We start from the raw sequence: 20729 nt of genomic DNA on the forward strand, positions 1-20729 counted from the left end.
TTTTAATTTCCTCCTTGTGCAAACTGCTGCTCATTTATACTCCTGCTAATGTTTTAAGGATATTTTCATAGCTCTTACTTCTAGTCCACCTTACAAAACCGTGCTGCCCATCAAACCCCCCCCCCCCCCCGGTACAGAGCCATGGCTCTATGGCTGCTAGGAGGACAGTGCAGCTCAGCGGGCAGCCCCAGGCTGGGCAGCCCGACGGAAAGGTCAGGACACGACCCTGCGGAAGGAAGGGGCACTTCCCACTGGGGTGGCCATCTCGAGAGCAATGCCAACACAGCAGAGCTGCACTAAGACAGCAACAGAAGCTCTGCAATCCACTTAGCAATCACACCAGCAAGAGGAGACCAATTACCAGATCGTTTGCAGCATATTAGCGTCGCTTCTGTGTCAATTATGAAATGTGTCTCTACACCCAGCCGGGCAGATGGAGCTGGGTTGGATGGGACGCATACACGCAGTCTATCGTTCACAAAATTCATGAATATACACCGAACAAGGGATTGCAGATAAAAAACAGGATTAAGCCTGATACAAACGATCCTGCAGATACGACGGCTTTCACAATATTGATAGCACAGCACACAAACCCAGCAACCCTTCTGTACATTCCTACGTGGTTGTACCATTACTTTTAAAAGGTTAGTAACTTGCTGTCCTCGCCCAAAATTAAACTGCATAATAATACCCTTATTGTAGTACATGTGTATGTTGCAGTTTAAGATGTAAATGTTTGATTACATTTTTTAAAAGAACAACAAAGACCAGGAAGAAAAAAATTTAAAATACATGAGTAAAAGATAACTAACACCTGTGTTTTCTTAAGGGTATTGTAGGTTATTCACCATGCACCCAAATTGTTTATTTCCTTTTCACAAAAATTATACAATGATTACATAAAACTGAAAAACTGTTCATTATCTTTCATGTACACAAAGCATACTCATAGCCTTCTAGCCCTTCCCTTCATTGAAGTTTAATCTTCCCAAAAACATCAGAGACCAAAAGAAGTAAGATAGCGTAACACAATTCTAAATTAATAAAAATAGTTAGGATGCAAAAGTATCTACAGGATTAGTTCCCCATAGATTACCCAAAATTCATCTGACACACTGTATAATTCTATGACAATACTTTATAAAATAGCAGAGAAAAAGCTAACAAGTTTAACATTAGAAGAAAAAGAATAAAAATACTATTTGTGTAGATTAATGTAGTAAATGAATACTTAGCTGTTGGGGAGTGTCTGACTTTATTTAATTCAAAGTGCAAAACCTAATGTTTTTGAAGGGGAAAAAAACCACCATGGCAGACACATGCTTTATCCCCCTCAGAAGAGAAAGGCTAAAACACTGATTTATCATGACTTAACAAGATACTGACCACCAGCTGAACTGCATTAACTGACTAATGCATTTCTAGTCCACTTACCCTGAGAAGCAAAACAAGTTAGTATAAACCACTAGTGAATTAACTATATATACTCAGTGAAATCTCAGACAATATAGCAAAAGAAAATTTACACTGAAACTGGTCAGTCACTAATTTACATTTTATCACATTTTTCCTGATGAGATAAAGTAATTTACAAGGACAAATATTCAGGCTTCAACTGGTGGGATTTTGGAGGAGGATTTTGGTTCTTTATTTGCTTTTTTTGCTACAGGCAAACTAAAGGATTAACGTTTGGAAGGCAGTAAAAATGTTACAAACTATATTAATCATGAACACTAATATTAATTACTAATCACAACTAAATCACTAATGAGATAGCATTTTACTGGTCAATTTGAAGTGGGCTAGCAATAAGTTTATTTTGGAACAGATAATAAGTACTAACTGTTTGATTTTTCTTTTACATGAAGTAGATTGATTACTTGTTCCCATAACAATCATTTCAACTCAGAGCTCAAGAAGTTAATGTGTTTAGGAAAATTTGCATGATAAGTGGCACATCACTTTGCAGACTTTGTACTCCTACCTCATATATGTGACAGCTATGGATAGAAAAAAATTACATTGATGCAGGCTCCTAATATCACCTTTAAGCTTGAAAAGAAGTAAGAACTCTCTCCTATTTAGTTCACTGCCTGCTACATGATAGCATGTGAATACAACAGATCCGTTCTATTCACAACCACACTGGAATTTAATACAAACACATATTTAGTTTAATAATTCTCTAACATAATTTGAACAGTTAGTACAGTCTGTATTCACAATGCTTGTTTATGCTTAGTTTCAGCTGCAAGATCTTTTGCATCCTGTCTATATGGTCAGGACCCATAACAAGAAATAATTACTGCTGATTATTGTCCAGAGAAAGCCTGTTCTGTGAAGGTGATCATTGTAATTAAATCTGGTTTTTGTCCCTTGTGTATAGATATGCACACACGTTACATTAGCAAAATCATTTGCTAACTCAAAAGAATTCATTGTAATGTTTCATTATGCTACTTCACATATCCTCCAAGAATTTCCACCCCAGTAGAACGTAACAGATTTTAGAACTATTTCTGTAAGAAGACAGACAGTTCAAGATCTGGTTCCTCTTCTCAGTGAACTGGGGATGTGACAGCACCGGAACAGCCAGAACACCCGAATTTTATTCTGAGTTCTACACTAACATCTTCTGACAAGCCGAGCCTCTGTGCCCATCAATTCTGGCTACTTATGATATGATGCCAAAGTTAATTTTGTTGAAATATCTGGATTGAAAGACTTGAAACAGAATTCTGGTAAAAAAAGAAAAGCTAAAAAACATGTCCAGAACTGAGTTCACCAGGTTTAATTTGAATTTTCAAACAGTAAAAAGAATCCTGCCTGCCTATGTAGCAAAGACAAGAAATAGATCTTTGACCCCTTGCTTGTCAGAGGAAGCCTTGTTTGTGGACATCCCTCACAAGCAGCATATAAAACAGCTGACCCTGACTACAACACGTGCATCACCATGCCTGGGTAACAGCTACACACAATTCGACAGGAAAGGCTGAAATGGATACTGAGGTAATACTTACCTAGTGGAAACTAATGCAGTAGTGGCCCAGTTCTCATTCCTCTAAAATTTTAACTGCCATCATCTTTTCCATGGTATCAGCCCACCACCAGTTACCATTTGAATGGATAAGCTAAACTGAAAGACATTATTGAAGCAAAATAAATTGTGCATATTCCTTTCTTAAGTATTTACCAGTCCACCAACCTCCTCTCCTTTATATTTACTTCCCCTCTGATAGACCAACAGCTTTGCAACCTAAAAAAACAGTTTCAAAAAACGCAATGAGCAAACTCAGTATTAAGGCTCACAAATGTCTGGAACCAAAACACCAGACTCGGAATTTTCCTTTGTATTTTAATTCTCCTTACTGCAAAGCACGCAGAAGAACTGACTAAGCAAGTGATGTCACTGGACTTCATAGAAGAGGCAGAAATTCCATAAAGTGTAAAGATGCAATGCACATCAATTTACCCCCCAATTACTCACATAATAGATATTGTTATTTTTATTATCACATCTTGCAAATTTACATCATTTTAAACATGCATTCTAATACTTTGCCTAGCAATTCTATTTGATTATTTACTAGGCAGAGTTATATTTCTAATTAAAACATAATTAAACATGCAATCAAGTGACATATAAAACCTATGTCATTCATAACACAAAGCTTTCAGTGTTGGCATCCTGGTTGCATCCTGAAATCTGAAGGTACCAGTAAACATATCTTCCTGTTATGCCATTCAGTGGGAATAAAAGGCTCACAAGGCTCAAATTTAAACAACCTAAGAAAGCAGGACTGATTCCAGCTGTCTGCAATTCCAGTCATGGGTTGCTGCCTAAGGCAGCAACAGCCACTGAAATCACAGAAATTCCCTCCTGGTAGAAACTTCCGTCTGCAAGAAAGAGGCTACTTTAGTAGAACTGACATAATTAAAAAGGAGGCAAATCCTGCTCTACATTATCTTAGTCTAAATTCCAAACAATTTTCGTAGCACCAGTATGCATTTAAAAATTCTTAGTGCAACAGAGGAAAATTTCCCTAATGACCCTTTTAAAGAACCTCCAACGCAATTCTGCTCTGAAAATACACAAAGTATTTCCTCCAGCACAGGTTTCTTTATTAAAATGTCAAATGGATTTTTTGGCTGCAATAATTTTCCTACTTCAACTTTCAATTTTCAAAACCACGATTTCAAAGATATCAATCTGCCAATGGGATAAGTTGTGACATTAAGTCCAGGTAAGCTTAGAGGAAAGCACTGGATTTGGCATTGCATTTTCCAAAGAACGTGAAGATGACAGGCAAACACACACACACGTTTCACCCTCTGCCCCCAAATTCAAAACCCAAGACATTTAAGTGAATGCCTTTGAGGCAGAAGAACATTATTATCCCTCTGTAAAGTCAGCTGGATAATTATACCCTGCAAGTAGTGCTGAACCCTTGAAGGAACTACTAAGTAACTAGATTTTGCAGGTGTATCCTTTATTTTGTAAAGCCCAAACAGGAGAAAAAAAATTGACACAAACACCTGTTTGACCATTAGCTTTTTTGGGAAGTTCTGACTAATATAAAAAGTTACAAGTGTCCATGTTTCAAAAGCCAGAATTCAAGAGATTGGCTTTGTCTAGACTGATCTATGTAGTGTTCCATTAGCAGTATTATGTTTTTATCAGATCAATAACAAAATCCTTTGTGAAAGCTGGTTGGAAAACCACAAAGACCAACCTACAAACCAGCTACTGTGGCAAACATACTTTTTCAAGGAGTACATTGTGCTGCTTTTTGTATTTCTTCTGGGGAGGTAAACTGCTTATGAGAGGAAGAGTTAGGAACAGCACTAGTAACTAAGAGTCTTCATGCTGTCCTGAGTTGGGGCACCCATGAATAACAACATAAAAATGCTGGCCTTCATTAAAAGAGACTGAGGGTTTATCAAAATCAAGATTTTTCCCACAATCTCTTTAGAGAAGCCCAGAGCTGGCCTTCATTAGTTCTTAAAGGATTCAAAATCATGACCACTGCTTCTCATTTATGTGGTAATATTATCAGTAAATGGAAAATTCCTTTGGTAAGCAGCCAAGACAACTTCTCCCCACCCTGACAAAGAAAAAATAAACGTATTTTAAAACCCACACAAACCAAACTGGTTGATATTCATAAAAAGGGGAAGAACTGAAGATCCTTTGTTTCAATTGACACCATTTTCCTCTATATTCAGTAGCTGTTTGGATTTTTCTGTTTTTTAAGAACAAAGAATGGTGGCAGAATTAAAACTGCATGACTACACACCTAAATAATGGGAGTGGGCAGAGGAAGAAAAACTCAAACACTAAGTTACGTGCTAAAATCCTATTTACTGCCTATAGTCATCATGTGGGAGGACAGATATCAGATCATTACTGGGGAAAGTAAGGGGCAAGATATTTTTCAAGTGTTTTTCAGTTTGTACCACCTGCGTGCAGTCCAAAACAAGCAGCTGGATCTCACTTTGGCCTTCACACTAGAAAGCACTGCCATCACCTCCTTCTCTCGAAGTAACTTGGCGAAGCAGCCTGGCAATGCAGAACATCCCCACACAGCGCCAGCAGCTCTGCTGGGGCACGCAGGCCCTCGTCCTGGAGCTCTCTTTAAAAATATGCACGTGAAAATCAACTATTTGATCTTCATCCCACACCCAAAGATAACACTAGAACCAAAAAGTGGGTATTTAAAACAAAAGTGACCTGATTTAAGTCTAGGACCAGTTTTATCAAAAAAATATTACTACTAGATAGAGAAGTGAGACTTCTTCCTCCCCTTTGTAACCTTAATCAGGTATTAACCTCTTCATAAAATGCTATTAGTTATACTTACAGGCATAAATTATGAATGCTTCAATGATTTTTCCTATCTCATGACAACTCTGACTCTGAAGACAAAAGGATTTTTTATAGTCTCAAAAAAAAAAAAATCTCCCAGAGAGATTCTTTTTCAAAAGTCAATGCATGTTTTCTGTCTTATCGAAGAATCAAAAGTAACTGATGTTATCCTTGAAAAACATTTATGCAGTTCAGCCTGCTTAACAGTTGACTGCAATTTAACAAAATTTCTTTTTGGCCTCCTTCCTTGTTTATATCAGTAACAAAAAAAAACCCCAAAACACCCACAGAAAAAAACCCAAACAAACCACCAAACAAGTTTAGTTGCAGCAACTATCTCAGCAACAGGCACATTATACAGTACCTTGGTGAATTCCTGCTTAGGAACCCTACTAAACTCTTCTGGCAGGTCTGAAATTTGGTCTGTTTTATTAGAAGAAAAAATGTTCTGGTTCCCTTGATCTAATTTTTTTTTGCCTGCATAATATCCAAGTTATGCTACATCCTACTCACAATTAGAACTTGTTCTGAATATTATATAATGTGTGAGAATCACACGATTTCTTGTGCAAAAATTAATGTTTGTTTAGTCAAGATCCTGCATAATTTATCAAAATTTAGAACAAAGAAATGCATAGTTTGGTTAAGTCCTCTTAGGAAAATGGCTTAATCTAGACTAAATCTTCACAGAAATATTCTTCAAAGCAGGAGTTAATCTGTCCTCAGCCATAGATGCTTATCAAGACAGTTGGACAGCAATTTGCCTGCACTCCCTTTCCCCCTGAGCTGGTGCCTCGAATTCTCCAGTCTCATGTGATGCCATTCTTACCAAAGGAATTTACTGAACACCCCAAATGAACAACTCACACAATTAGGAAAAAAGAAGGCTGAAAATGAGTGTGATCAACAAGTAAATCTGAGCCACAGAATAATTGAGGCTAGAAAGGATCCCAGAGGAGGTCTATCACCTCACCGCACATGCACACGGAAAGCATGACTAAGAGGTCAGATCAGGCTGCTCTGGGCTTTATCCAGTTGAGACTTAAAATCCTCTAGGGATGTAGACTGGATTGCCTCTCATTCAAATGCATGGCTGTCAATGGAGTGGGGAAAAATACCATCCTTACCACCAGTCAGAACCCTTCCTTTCATTTATGTCGGTAAATTGATAACATGCTTCGCATGCTTCCTGAGGAAAGTTCCTCTGTCACATTTCTGAGTGATTTTCACAAAACAAATGTGAAAATTTGACTGGACAAGTGAAGACATTTTTATGTCCCATTTAAAGCAGAGACGTATTGGCAATCCCATATCAGCTCAATAGGTCGGCATTACACAGAAGGACTGAAATTTTAGTATGCAGAAAACAAGAAGTTGCCACTGAGAATTCTCAGAATTCACCTCAAGAACTGTATTTCAATTGTTTTACTGAAGTAACAATCAAAATTTGAGTGCTGCTATTAATACTCAAGACCATTCCCAAGTACAGCCAAAGATGAGTATCATAAGTTATTCACAACTTTGGATAAAAATATGGGCTCTGGCATTTAGTATTTATGTCATTACTCAAATTAACTCCTGATAAGCTGGGATAGGGAGGAAGAAAGCCAAGGAACAACCTGGAATACTGTTGTATGTTTTTTACTGATACCAATGACCTAAAGTGGGACAGTAGAGACATGAGGGAAGCACTACAACTAACAAAACCATTTTCAGACCTAACAGAGACAGCTACATTTGACATAGAACAATACTAAAACAAGTTAGTATTTGATGTTTTCTGCTAAGAAAATCCAAATTTAAAAAACTCAGATTTTTTTAAACCGTTTAAGATTAGTTAGAAGTCTAATTTTAGGCCTTGGATTCCTGTTCAAACAACTTTAAATAATTTTTATTCATTAGGCATACATGAGATAAAATATATCAAAGGTTAAAATTTACTGACAAATAGCATACCAATTCTAACTACTGTACAAACAGTACGTGCATTCCTTATCAGAACAAAAAAAACCCCACCAAATTTGTAATCAATACTTTTACTATAGTCCTGTATTTCAGAGCAGAATTAAGCAATTCAGTTGAGCATGACACTGCAATAGTCATACGTTTTCCATGTTTTCTCTCCCAAAACCTACCAGAATAATCCTGAAAAATAGGGTTTTCCCAGTACTGCTGCTTTTGTCTAGAAATGTTTCTGGAGCTATGCCATCAAAAAAAGCAACTTTAGTTTGAAAACGTCCCTGTTTATCACTGAGCCTGAAAAAGTCTCTGTTCTAGTGGAGATAACAAGACTCAACCATCTTCTGCCCGTGATTGCTGCTCTTCCTCCCAGGGAAGAATGGAATACAGTGGAATTGCCCAGGTACCTTTCCAGGCTGCAGCTGCAATTTCAGACAAAACGGCAGAGGAGAATCCATCACATGCATAAAGTGACCAGAGGAAAACAGAATGGGTAAGTGGTAAAAATCTTATTTTATGTGATAATTATACAGCTGAATATGACTGCTATAATTACTAACACCAGTATGTGGACTGATTGAAGAAATACATTACTAAATTAATTAAACTAGCTTTCTATCTCTCCCAAAAATGAAGAGCCCTTAAAGAAAACACACTGGCACAACAGAGGATATTTCTTAAAAGATGGCTATTTCCATAATAAAACTACAGTCTTAAACCCAGCTAGCTTTTGCCAACAGGAAAGAGAGATTCTCTCCTTCTTCATCCTCTCCTGAAGCAATGTATTTTAAAAGAAGTATCTAAAGTGAAGTTTTAAAAAGCTTCCCTGAAAAATCTGTGGAAGTTGTCCGTCTTCAAGAATTTAAACAAATTAGGACTACCATAAAAACAGCACTGAAATGAAAACAGCAGCATTGCCAAACTCGCACCACAACATTTTTTCCTGATTCGCTTTGAGAAAAATAAATAAAAACCTATCAAGCATCCATAATCAAAAACAACCTAAAGTTTTTGCTGGCAATGCCTTTTTTTTAACACACCTCAAAAGTATTTACATAAACTCCCCAGATATCACCTGTTACAAGTCCTGCATAGACTGTTGTGATAACTGTGTCCATAACAGACATCAGACAGAGGGCTGCAGTTTACAATGGTGATGAAGTTTTGCTGTCTGTCCTTTAGCACGCTTCAGATGCAGCATAATGAAAAAGTTTTAATGAACAGGAAGAGTAAAATAAATCAACTTTTTTTTTTCTCTTTAATTTTCCCTCCCTTTCCCCTACACCATGACCTATTTTCTTGAATAACATGCAGATCTACTGAGGACATTAACCTGTTTCCATGTCATGGTAACAGCCCATGTACCAACATGCTGAGATGCATTAGCTGTTGTTTATTGATCCATTTATAAGTTCATTGTACTGGGAATACAAACTGGAGGATTTAAAATTCTTTTGCTATCCTCTGCTTTGTGACACACTTTACTGATTAACTATTTCCCAGAACACATTTATTTCCATGTTTTGTGGAAATACTTACAGAAGATTCCTCCTCTTCAAAGTCTCCCACGTCTGAATCACTCTTGCATATTTTTAGTCCATTCATTATTTTGAAAATTCAAAACACAATACACCACACACCATCTTTTAAAAATGAAACCATATGAATTATATCCACCAAACATTACCTACTACAAATACTGATTTACATTTACCAAGTATGAGAAATCAACAAGCAGATAAGATTTAAAAAAAAAAAAAAAGGAAAAAAGCTAATTTGCCCTTGATCCCCCTGCAGGCTTCTCATATGTGAACCATTCCCACCACACACACAACATGCAGTATGTATCGCTGCATAAATTTTGGTGAGCCAAACTATCCCATGAAAAAAGCATTCCAGTCAAGACTACCATGTGACCATTGGTTATTACAGTTCATCCTACCTGCTTCTACCTTTGGACTAGTAGTTACTTACTGATTTTTTGTAAAGCACATATTCAAACTCCCTCTTTTGTGCCAGTTGATGGCACTAAATTGTTTATACCATCTGGCAAGCTTGACTACATTCTAAAAACAGGTGTCTACAATAAACTCACATTCACTGCTTCAATTTAAACAGGATGGGAAAGCAGCTGAAGTTTAACTGCCTGAATTTTCAGAGTTGTAAAAGACAAAAGGGGAAAGTAATTCCAAAAGCCAGACTTCTAGCCTTCAAATTCAAGGACTGCAGGCTTGATCAAAAGCGCACATCAAATCAATTATGGCAGAATGTAACAAGGCAGAGTCTATTGGAAAATAATTGAAAGATCACCAGGGTTCATGTTCTGTCACACTTTGACAGACAATCACAATTCAGTGAAGTCTTATCTGCATTCAAAAAAACCCAAAACAAACCAAAAAAAGGTATCGTTTTAGGTTTGGAGAGACATTTGAAAGAGGGAAACATTCATAAATTCCATCTATGCGTTTTTAAACCCTAATTTCCCATAATCTCAAAAACCCCCAAGGATTCAGATATTTTGCTTTCAACATCAGAACCCCTGGAAGAAAGGTGCAGTGCCATCAAAGGAGCGGGGGAAAAAAATTACAAAAGAGATACAGCTCACATCCCATCTACTAGAAATGCTATGCAAAAAGGAAAATACTGCCCCAAGAGGAATGCTCTAGCTGATGCTCTCTAGGGGAAGAAAACAAATTGGACCAAGGATACATCAGACAGCACAATCATGTGCCTTGTTTCACTAGTAACTTGGCAGCAATTTTTTTGTTGTTGCCCATGGAAGCATCTGACCAAAACAGGTTTCCTACCAACACCTTTTGAATCAGCTGGCCAATTCTCAACACTTTGAAATAAAACCCCCAGAGATCTCAGAAATAACTTATGTTCCTATAAACTACATGAAAATTAATGGTCAGATAGAGGAAAAAGACCTAATTTGCTCCTGTAGTGAGGAGAAAGTAGGAAACTCACCTCTTCATATTTGATTTGGCAGCAGATCAATCAGTACAGACACAGCAGTGTCTGCTGATATGAAGTAGAATGAGATTAAGAATTGGAGGGGAAGGGATAAGGAGACAATCCAAATACATACAAATGTTCATTTTATTATTTCTGTATCTCACAGAAACATGATTATTAGACAGTAACTTAATAGCCTTAAAAACTAAGAATCCCTTGCTCAAGTATTTACATTTGTTGATCTTCTCCTGCTCAGTAGGTTGCCTAGGAACATCTTACCTCATAATGAATGGGAAAATAGTTTATGAGCCCATCTGGACATTTAAAATACTTTTTGAATCGATTTTATGAAATCCATGCAAATGGTTTTCCATTACACTCTTTTACAGCATTAAAGATACTCAATGAAGAAAAAAGTAGAGGAGTAATAAAGATAATATACTCTGGAAAGGCTTTTATAGATAAATATCAACTTGGATACATGTAGAAGTGTTGGTGGGATGACTCAGCTCCTAATGATATTTTATTAAAGTTCATTTTCTTAGCAGTAGCCTGACATTTTTAATAACTCCCAGTAGGCTACTTAGAGCTGTAGATTCATTTTCCCATTAATGGCAGCAAAAGGTTCTTTGTTAATGGTCTTAGGATAATGCTGGGTTTTGCCATATGGTTGGATTTGTATGAGGGTTTCTCATGAAAAGCCAGAGAGTGTAAGAAATTGTTACTATATTTAACTGCAGTGTCCTCACACGCAAAGCAGACAACTGGAATGGACACTGTTCTGATATTTGCAAGTGCAAACGATGCTCAATGTTTACTGCACGTGCTGTTTAAGAAAACTGCAGGGACCTTAAACAAGAGAACATATGGATAGATCAGGGGATTGGTAATACAACACTGAGCTTTTCACCTCTAGGTCATTGGTTCAAATCTAAACTGGTCGGTAATGAAGGCAAAGCTATAATCATCTGACAGCCCTGGCCTTGGCAAATTGATTTGTCAGGCTCAGCCCCGTTCTCATCAAACTCAAAATTCAAAATGACCATTTGTATTCCTGAAAACAACCCCAGCAACATAACAAAAAAGCGAACAAACAGAAGTAATCTCTTCCTCCTCAAGTACCATCTCCAGACCAGAGTCTCTGGAGAGTGCCAGAGGAACAGTGAAAATTATACCACTAGTAGCACAACACATCATTCTGTGGATAAAGGCTACTTCTGACTCTCAGATACTCGATTATAATTTCCTCTGTACAAGTACAAAGCTTTCAGAGGCTTTATTAATGAAGAAAAGACACCAATATGTATGTCTGAAAGCTGAAATTTCACAGTCCTGCTTAAAGATCTCTTCAGATACCTTGTTCAAAGGTGTGTTTCTTAAGATTGAAGGTTTTGAAGAAAATGGTCACAGCACTCTATAAAAGGAGTATCAAATTTACTTTCCAAGTTGTTATGATGTATTTGTAGTCAAAATGTTTGAACACCACTGGTAGCAGCAACATTGTATTCTACTATTTGCAGACAGCTTTAATTCAGCAATAGATTTATTTACAAGTTATCGTGAATGATACTAGAGAAGCAATATTTTTACAGCATTTCTTCAAAATCACGTTAGACAGAAAAAGTACGGATTATGCCATAACAGTACATAATTTTCCACATGCTTTCTTAATTTGAACAAAAATGTTTTAAAGCCTCAAAACCACATCCAGCCCTTTCCTTTGCCTCTTAATAGTTTGGGAGCAATCACAAACACTCAGCAGGTACCACAGTTCTTCATTTTACTAAGCAATCACTGCTACAGGAGTGAATAGACACACCAACTTTTAACACAGTGCCTTTAAGATCACCTTGACTTCACAAACTTAGGGCACTAGACAACAAAACCTATTCAAAGTTTTACACTCTATGAACATGAAATCTTACTCCTAACATTTAAGATTACAACAGAACACATACAACTCACAAATCTTGGAAAGCATCAAAAAAGTAAGAGCCTCTTGTCTTCCTTGCAGGTTCCTTGGTTTTCACTGAGGTGCTGATAAACTGAAGTTTTTCCTTCCTTTTCTATTAACTCCAGATACAAAACCCCTACCATAACTTTATGAAAGGCACAACAGGTTAACTTCCCAGCTGAATGATTGTACATAAGCTCTGCAAGCTGTCCAATCAAGCTGGTATATAGTCCATTGCTATAAAACCAGAGTAGTCTGACCACACATTAGACCCATGTCCCGTAGACAGTGGCTGCTGAGATGCACATAAACCCAACCTTCCCCAGTCCCAGAACAAGAAACCCCATGCATCAATGACATAACAGAAAAGAGAAGAAAGGAACTGAACACTAAACTTGCATGCCAAGAGACACAATAAGAGACCTACTACACTGTATCACTTGCCTTAGAAAATGTCCAGACTACAGCAGGACACGGTTCCTCCCAGCAGCCTCACACACAGAGCACAAGCCTAGGGAATGGGGCTGCCTACAGATGAAGGGAAGAAGGCAAAATCCTAAGGACTGGGGATTCCCTCTTACCTGACTTGCAGTTAACAGAACCAACAGAGAGATCCAAGCAAGCTAATCAAAATTCTTTGACAGACGGTAATAAAATTTCATTCTGTCCCTCTCTCCCATCAAGCTCTACATATCTTTTGTAGGGAATGACCTTCAGTGACATAATATAAGATGGCTTTGGAATTGTGCCTGCAGCCACTATTGACAGAAAATAAAGAAATTAAAAAGCAAACAAGAAGTATTTCAGAGAAAAAATTAAAATAAACTGTTTGAATAAATGTGTGTGGAACATATGTCAGGAAACTGAAGGATGTATAAGGTATCCAGAAGGCTGTGTGAGAAAAAATGAAAAGACCAGTAAGTTCTACAGGTATCAACAGGTATGTTAATTGTTTTGTTGGTTCTGAAGCAACAGAACCAACAGGTAAGCAGATTTAAAACAAAACAAAACAAAACCAAACAATAGCTGTGACTTTTTATTATTCTTTCATCCTCTTACCTCAGGGGTTGTTTGTTTTTTATATATATATATCATCTGTTGCACTTTGCACAGTTGGACCAAAAGTGATTCTGAACACAACTGTTCTTTACATAGGTATGTTTATAAAGTCCTCAAACTCAATGAGCCTCTCACGGTAACAAACTTTTTGAAGCTCCACAAGCTGGGAAATAAACACACTTTCTCTTCTATGTACTCTCCATGAAAACTCGCCTAAGAAGGCTTAATCCCTAATAACATCCCTGAGACTAGATAGAGAAGGATTTAAATTCCCTTTATCTTTATTTAAGAAACTTGTGACTATGGTCTCAAAATAGACACTTAACCCAGAATTGAGAGAATAACTGGCATATTTCTTACCTGCAATGCCTGAAACAAATGAACTGAAATGTTTTACAGCTGTCACTAGCATAAAAAAAACCCTCCAAAATTTCTAAATTCTCTAGGATAACTAAGTTTACCTGCACTGGACAAATCAGGCACACCCTTACTCCTCACCACACCCCAAGAATATTGTGACAAAAGACTTCATAGGTGACAGTATCAGGTGAAGAGGAAACAAACAAGCAACATACTAGAGCTCCTACTCAATCCAGTCTGAATGATATGCAGCATGCTTGATTAAATATAGTTTTGATTAGGTGATGGAACAGAACTTACAGAGTATACCCTATCTAATTAAACTGTTATTATTGCTATCACGTCCTAAATGAGAACAGATTTCAACAGGCTAACAAATATTTTTCAGCCCATTATACTTTTTTCTAATGATTTTTAAAAGCTGTCAAATTCAAGTCATGTGCTACCTTACCAGTTGAGTTCTCAGCACAGCAGCACTTTCCTTCCCTCCTGAAGCAAACACAAGAATATCTATGTTGCTATTGTTTTCCAAGACTGCTACTCAGTGTCAAGTATATTGCAGCACAAAATCTTTCAGCAGTAAATTCTTTTTCAAGTCTGAAAAGTAGCACAAGCTTAGAGAAATTTTTTTTCCAGTACATACATCTTTCAAGCTGCATGAGAAATACACAACTATTTTCCCTCCCTTTCCACATGCATCTTTTTTCCATGAATAAAACACTCAGAGTTTGTCCTGAAATCTGAAAAGCTTTTTGAATTGTTTTAAAACACACTATCAGCCATTACAATACCCACAAGAAGTTCACGTAGCTGTTAGACCAGAAAGCCATTGTGCCTGCAACTCTTTGGAAGCAGAGGGTGTATATTGTTATGGTTTTCTATTTCCGGCTGTAATCCTCATGAATGTCTACTCATAATCCTTGTACTGAAAGAAAGGGTTCAAGCGAAATCCGACTCTGGAAAAGCAAAGAGCTTCTGCTTTCCTTTAAAAGTGGGGGGGGGGGGGGAGGGGGGGGAAGCACATGGTTTTGCCTACCTTAGACTAACAAAGTAAATTAAATACTCAGGAGGTTCTTCTAACTAGCAGCAGCTCCCATGCAAGTTTAACTTTTGACGATAGCCGATCGCGCCTGGGTTATTAACCAAGGTAATGCAACATCCCTTATTATTTCAAAGACCCCCGCTAATAAAATACCTTTTTAGCCTCTAGCATTCTCTTCTCCTCGTACCTGCCACTCCTTTCCTCTTCTGCGGGCGTGCGGAGCAGCGGGGCCCTTCGCTGACAGTCCCGCCGAGGTCGGGCCGGGATGCGGGCCCGGCCGAGCCCCGCACGGACCCCGCTGCGGCCCGGCCGAGGCGGGCGGGGGCTGCGCCACAGCGCAGAGCGGGGGTCGCCACCGGCCAGGCTCCGGGCACGCGGCCAAGCAGGCAGCGAACAGCCGGGTCTGGCCGCGGTTGCTCCCGAGGGGACAGGACGGGAGGAGAGGGATCCCCGGACTCCGGGAGCGCGTTCAGCCCCTGCCCGTCCCCGCGCGCGGGTCCCGCCGGGCGCGCTCGTTCCCCGCTGCCATAGCTACGGGCAGCCGCGCCGCCCGCCTCTCGCGAGAGCCGCCATCTTCCCGCGAGAGCCGCGGGCTGCGCCGGCGGCGGGCGCCTCCTGTGGCGAGAGGGCTGAGGGGAGCGGGGCGGGCGGGACGCGGAGCGGCGCCGGCACAGCGCCGTGCGATTGCCCGCGGCTCCGCAGCCCGGCCGTGCCGGCTGCCAAACGCGGCCGGGGGAAACGCGCACCCTCGTGTCTGGCTAAAGTTGGCTTGGAGTTCATGTGGGCTGAGGGAGCTGACAGGTTAGAGCCGAGACATGGTGTGTTCAACACCATGCACACTCCAGGTGTGAATTTAGACCGTCTCAGGATGAGGGAAAATTGAGTAAGGTCTTGTAGGAATTTGTGGTGTGGCTTTCTGAATGCTGGTCAATATGTAAAACCACTACAAAACTCGCATGACCTGCACAGCATCAGCTGTACGTTGCAGTCTGTGATTTTCCTGTCACCAGTGCAGACTGATGGTGATACTAACTCTGGTGTAATAGTATTCTTGATGACACTTTTCAAGAAACACTTTTCTAGCCCACTGAAATAAATGGGTGCTTCCCTATGAATTCAGGATCATGCATATAGAGAGAATCTGAGGATAACTGTGGTGACCACCATTTCCATGACCAGTTGGTGTCTCAGTGATACCTGGATAAACAACGATAATAATTACTCAGACTGAAACATGAAGACATGAGGGCTCATACATTTTTTTTTCTGCTCTTTTATTTCCAGTGTTCTCAGCATTTGAGAGATGCAGCTTTTGTAACAATTCTTAGAGAAGTGCCACCATCTCTGTAAGTGTACTGGAAGTTCTTTTCACTTAATTGTTGAGCCCATTTTTTCATAAGCGAAGTGAGTTGATGCACAGTGTTCTGTATCTAAAAGATGCATGCCAGGATTTCCAGCTTCTGATAATTCAGGTATCCTGTTAGTGGAGTACCAGATGCACAGAGTGTGCCTGAGGGACTGGGACTGTTGTTTGTTCTGCCTAGAGCAAACAAAGCATAGAGTCTGTGAATATGCATCTGCAGTAGCGTTCATGCTGCTGCTGTTAGTATGGCATTTCTAACACCACTAAAAATAGAAAAAGTTTGTGCATTTGGAAGAATATTTTTTTTACCCATCCCCTTTCAGTCTCTTGCTTTGGGAATCAAACCAACCATAGTGGAAAAAAGAGCAAATGAGGAAGGCCTCCAGCCTCTCTTAGGGACCACAGCTAATTAAGAGAAACATTTAGAGAGAGTAGATATAATGAAGCCCTGGATATGTGCTAGCTTCAGGCCCATGAAAGTATGGCTGTTTTTGTAATAGAATATGGAACTAATTGCATGTCTGAGCCAGGCACTGTGGGGTTTGACTGAAGCACTCCTCAGTGTAATTGAATTTGTACAGCATCTGTGAGCAGGGGAGGTCCGGTGCCACAAGGCCCATAGGGTGTCCTTAGGCAGGCCAGCAGAAAGTTTCTCATTTGTTTGTCCCTCCTTCCAGGGACCACTTTGTTTTCCCTGCAGTGAACAATGAATGATGGGGTTGTTGCTTAAAGCAGGAACTTCTCCCAGTAAGAACGAGAAGTCCACAGAGTCCTTATTTACCCTTTTGTGCAGAAGGATGTTTTGGAGCACGACTGTAGCATTGCTTAGTGACCAGCTTTTTCACTGCTCTTTGTGTCCTCCTTGTATGCTTTTCTTCTCCCTTGCTGCAAATGCAGGAACCTGGAGTAAAACAATGATGTCTGAGCCTGGGAAGAGTTGAGAACTTGCCGGCCTTCTGTAGTACAATTGCACTGTGTCTGTCTGAGTTTCCAGAAAATATTTGTTCCCAGTAAACCTTGTTGTAAGAACTAGGAAGAATAATTATTTTGATTTGGCACCTGAAGAACTTATAACCATATATTAATCTCATCTTATGCATTTTTTTCTTCAGTCTGGATTTTTGAAAGGCAAATGTTTGTTGTCATTCTGGCTTGAGCTGTACCTATCTACTTCTGTTCCAATTTTTTTATAGGCTAGTGGTTCCTTGTCTGCAAATTTATTTGTATCAGTTCTCTCTGAAAGTATTTCAGATGATGTTTTGTTTAAGTGAAAAACAGACTTTTAAAATTAAAACTCTTCGCACAGAACATTTTGTTTCTTTTATTGTTAATCAAAAGATCAAAATAAACACACAAAAAAGAACCCTGCAGGTTTTCTTAAAAATAGTTGGACAATATGCATTAAAAGTTTTGATGTAAATAATGTTTCTAAAAAGTATAATTGAAAATCAGAGTTTATATTTGAGAATTTGTTTCTTAAGCTGACTGAAGTTTAGGTTGCATTTTAATAGCACTGCTACAGGGTTGTTTATGCAGTTCTCTTCCCTTTAATGCACGTGTTAATTAACACAAAATGTATCTGAGCAAGTACTTGCACTCCTTAAAGCTTCATGTAAGTTGTACTGCAAGCAGAAGATGATTGTCAGAGAGATAACACTTACTGTGTTAAAGATATAGAGAGCAAGAACATAAAGGAGCTGCTGATTAATTACATTAGCTGAAGAGACTTTTACTAGTAGATATATTAATATAATTAATAATGTTTCAAATTCCACATACTCTCAATTCACAAAACTTGTAGAGTTCCACGAAATGTGTGCAATCTTGTCTCTGTGTTTGCCTGCAGGTTCTTCTTGGTTTTCTGTAGCCCTGGTGAGGCACATCTGCAAGACAGAATAGGCAGCTTGTCTAAATTAGTTCATAACCTGCAATTTGGCCATAGATGAGATTGCATAAAAATGCCTTAATGTGCTGTGAGACAGCAGGATGGCTTGAAAACTTCTAATATTGACTCAAGAGAGACTCTCGCGTGCTGCTAGTGGGCAGCAGTGGCCCCTGTAAATTGCCAGAGCAGTGTTAACAGCAGATTGTTGTGCCAAGGGGCAGTCCTTTGGAAGTAGGACGTTTTCCAGATGATCACACCTGTAGCAGTCTTCTGTGGAAGAGAATACATATTTGCAGACAAGCTAGTAAGGGAAAAAAACCTCAGTGCAGTGAATGTTCAAGCCTTGTGCCAAAAGCTGTGCTTCCCATGGAGGGATGGCCACGTGCAGACCTCTGCTCCATAACAGAAATACCATATTCAGGCTCTAGGCTCTCTGGTGCCTGCCATAATAAGAAAAGTGAATACATTTTATATATTCACGGTATGATTTAAAAAAAAAAAAAGGCAAGAAGGCAAAGCACATATTCTCTTAAGAGCCTCCAACTCTTCCAGATTTCATTTCAGAGAGCTAAGTCTGATGACAAAGCCATCTCCTCTAAATGACCTGTCAGTGATCTGTCAAACTGTTCCCTTTGATTGGGGAATACAGTGCAGTCAAATGGAAGGTTTTCTGCACAACACAGAGAAGCATGCTAACTGTGCTACAACCTGCCGAATATTTATGCCATCAGCTATCGCTTCAGGCAAAGTTTTAAAACATCTGAGACCATATTTCCGGATGTTATTGCTGAGATTTTTTAAATGCTTTTCTTTTACATTAAAATGTGGGCACTCTTTTAAAATGCATTTTTAGCACGGCTTGGATTCTTTATCATAGAATTTGTCTTCATGAGAGAAACATCTAAAAGCTTGGAAACTGTGAAATAATATTCCTAGAAATGACAGCGTAAATAACTAAAAATGTGAGAGCATTTTGTTTTGAATGAAAGATCTAAATGTCACAAAATTCTCTGCAATCTGCTTTTCAAGGGTCAGCCCCTCTCTATTAAATGGAATTTTAGCTGCTGTTCCATGGAGTATAAGCTTAATATCCACTATATCCTATATAAAGGAACTGTAGCCTTTTCAAGACGATGAGCTCAATAATTTGTTCTTTTTTTATCTCTAACTATGATGATCCTGCTTAAAAGCAGATGACTGACTTTCCATTCTGTAGCTTCTACTGTGTGGGAGAAAATCCACTGTAATTAAATCTAATAAAATCCTCTAATTCCCAATATAAACAATCCTCTGACATAGGATTCCCCTGAGTCTACATCACAGCCCAAGGAAAACAAAGAACAGGAGCTGTTTCTTACTTCCTTTTAAATATTTGTTCATTATGGAGAAACTTCTGCCCTGATTAACAGTAGCTGAAAGCCTTACTCAAAGTAATTGTTTTTGAGACAGAATTTGGTTTACTGATTTTTCTCTCACTTGTAACATTACTTTGCATAATGACTAAGCTAGCATGTAATTTAGGCTGTATAAACAACAAGACAATAGTTGTCTGAATTGTTCTACAACATGTAGTGTTGTATTTCTCATTTTGTACTAGAAACAAAAGCACATAAATCCTGCTTGACAGGATTTGAGATTGCAAGTGCACTGGCAAAAGAAGAGCTATGTGCCTTATTAAGCAAATGTACCAAAACTGAGGAAACAGCTTACAAGTATGAATTATAGCAGTATTATTAATAATTTGCAGTGATGCAGTACTAATTCCCAGGACATTGCAACTTCTATCCCCATTTAGGGTTTGGGTTAATGGAGTGTGTTGACAAAGCCCTTGTATATTGTGAACCAGAGAGTGCTTTGGGTACATTCCCAACCCTTTAGCTACCTGCAGGATCATGCTGCTTCCCTTGTACCTCGGAGCTTTGAGACTAGGCCACCAGAGAGCACTGTGCTATTTCTGCTTGTATTCCTTACCTGTCTCTATGTGTTTAAGGATCTATTTTATTCAGCCTTTTTTTCTATGATACAGTAGAACTCAAGTGGTTGCTGTGATTCTACTGGAATTCCCAACTATTTTGCTGTCAATGTCCTGTGCGCACCCTGTGTGCAGCCCTTCCTTGACCTGACTAACCTCATCTGGGACCTTCACCCCACTTATGGCTGAGAAATCTCTTTTCAGCTCAGACCCAATCCGGGGGTCCTTTGTAGCGGTGCTGTAGAGGTGCTGGCCTGCACTCGTGCCTCCTGGGCAGACCCGTGACCTGTCCTGTGATTGTGGCAACG

The 20729-nt window shown here is 39.0% G+C and overlaps 1 protein-coding gene across 2 annotated transcripts in view; it reads right to left on the bottom strand.

Moving 5' to 3' along the window:
• USP54 (ubiquitin specific peptidase 54) overlaps positions 1-15471 on the bottom strand; it is a 92618-nt gene extending 77147 nt beyond the window's left edge. The window contains exon 1 of one of the 2 annotated variants that reach the window (XM_066191413.1): positions 15355-15471. The gene's annotated coding sequence lies outside the window, so the exon portion shown is untranslated. Of the gene's footprint in view, positions 1-9802; positions 9834-15354 lie in introns of those variants that run through there. The other variant, XM_066191414.1, reaches the window with a different exon arrangement.
• Between the last annotated feature and the right edge of the window lie 5258 nt (positions 15472-20729).

The sequence above is a fragment of the Chamaea fasciata genome, unplaced genomic scaffold, assembly GCF_029207755.1.
Source record: "Chamaea fasciata isolate MVZ Bird 193981 ecotype frontalis unplaced genomic scaffold, bChaFas1.0.hap1 SCAF_9, whole genome shotgun sequence".
In the NCBI taxonomy this organism is placed as follows: Eukaryota; Metazoa; Chordata; class Aves; order Passeriformes; family Sylviidae; genus Chamaea; species Chamaea fasciata.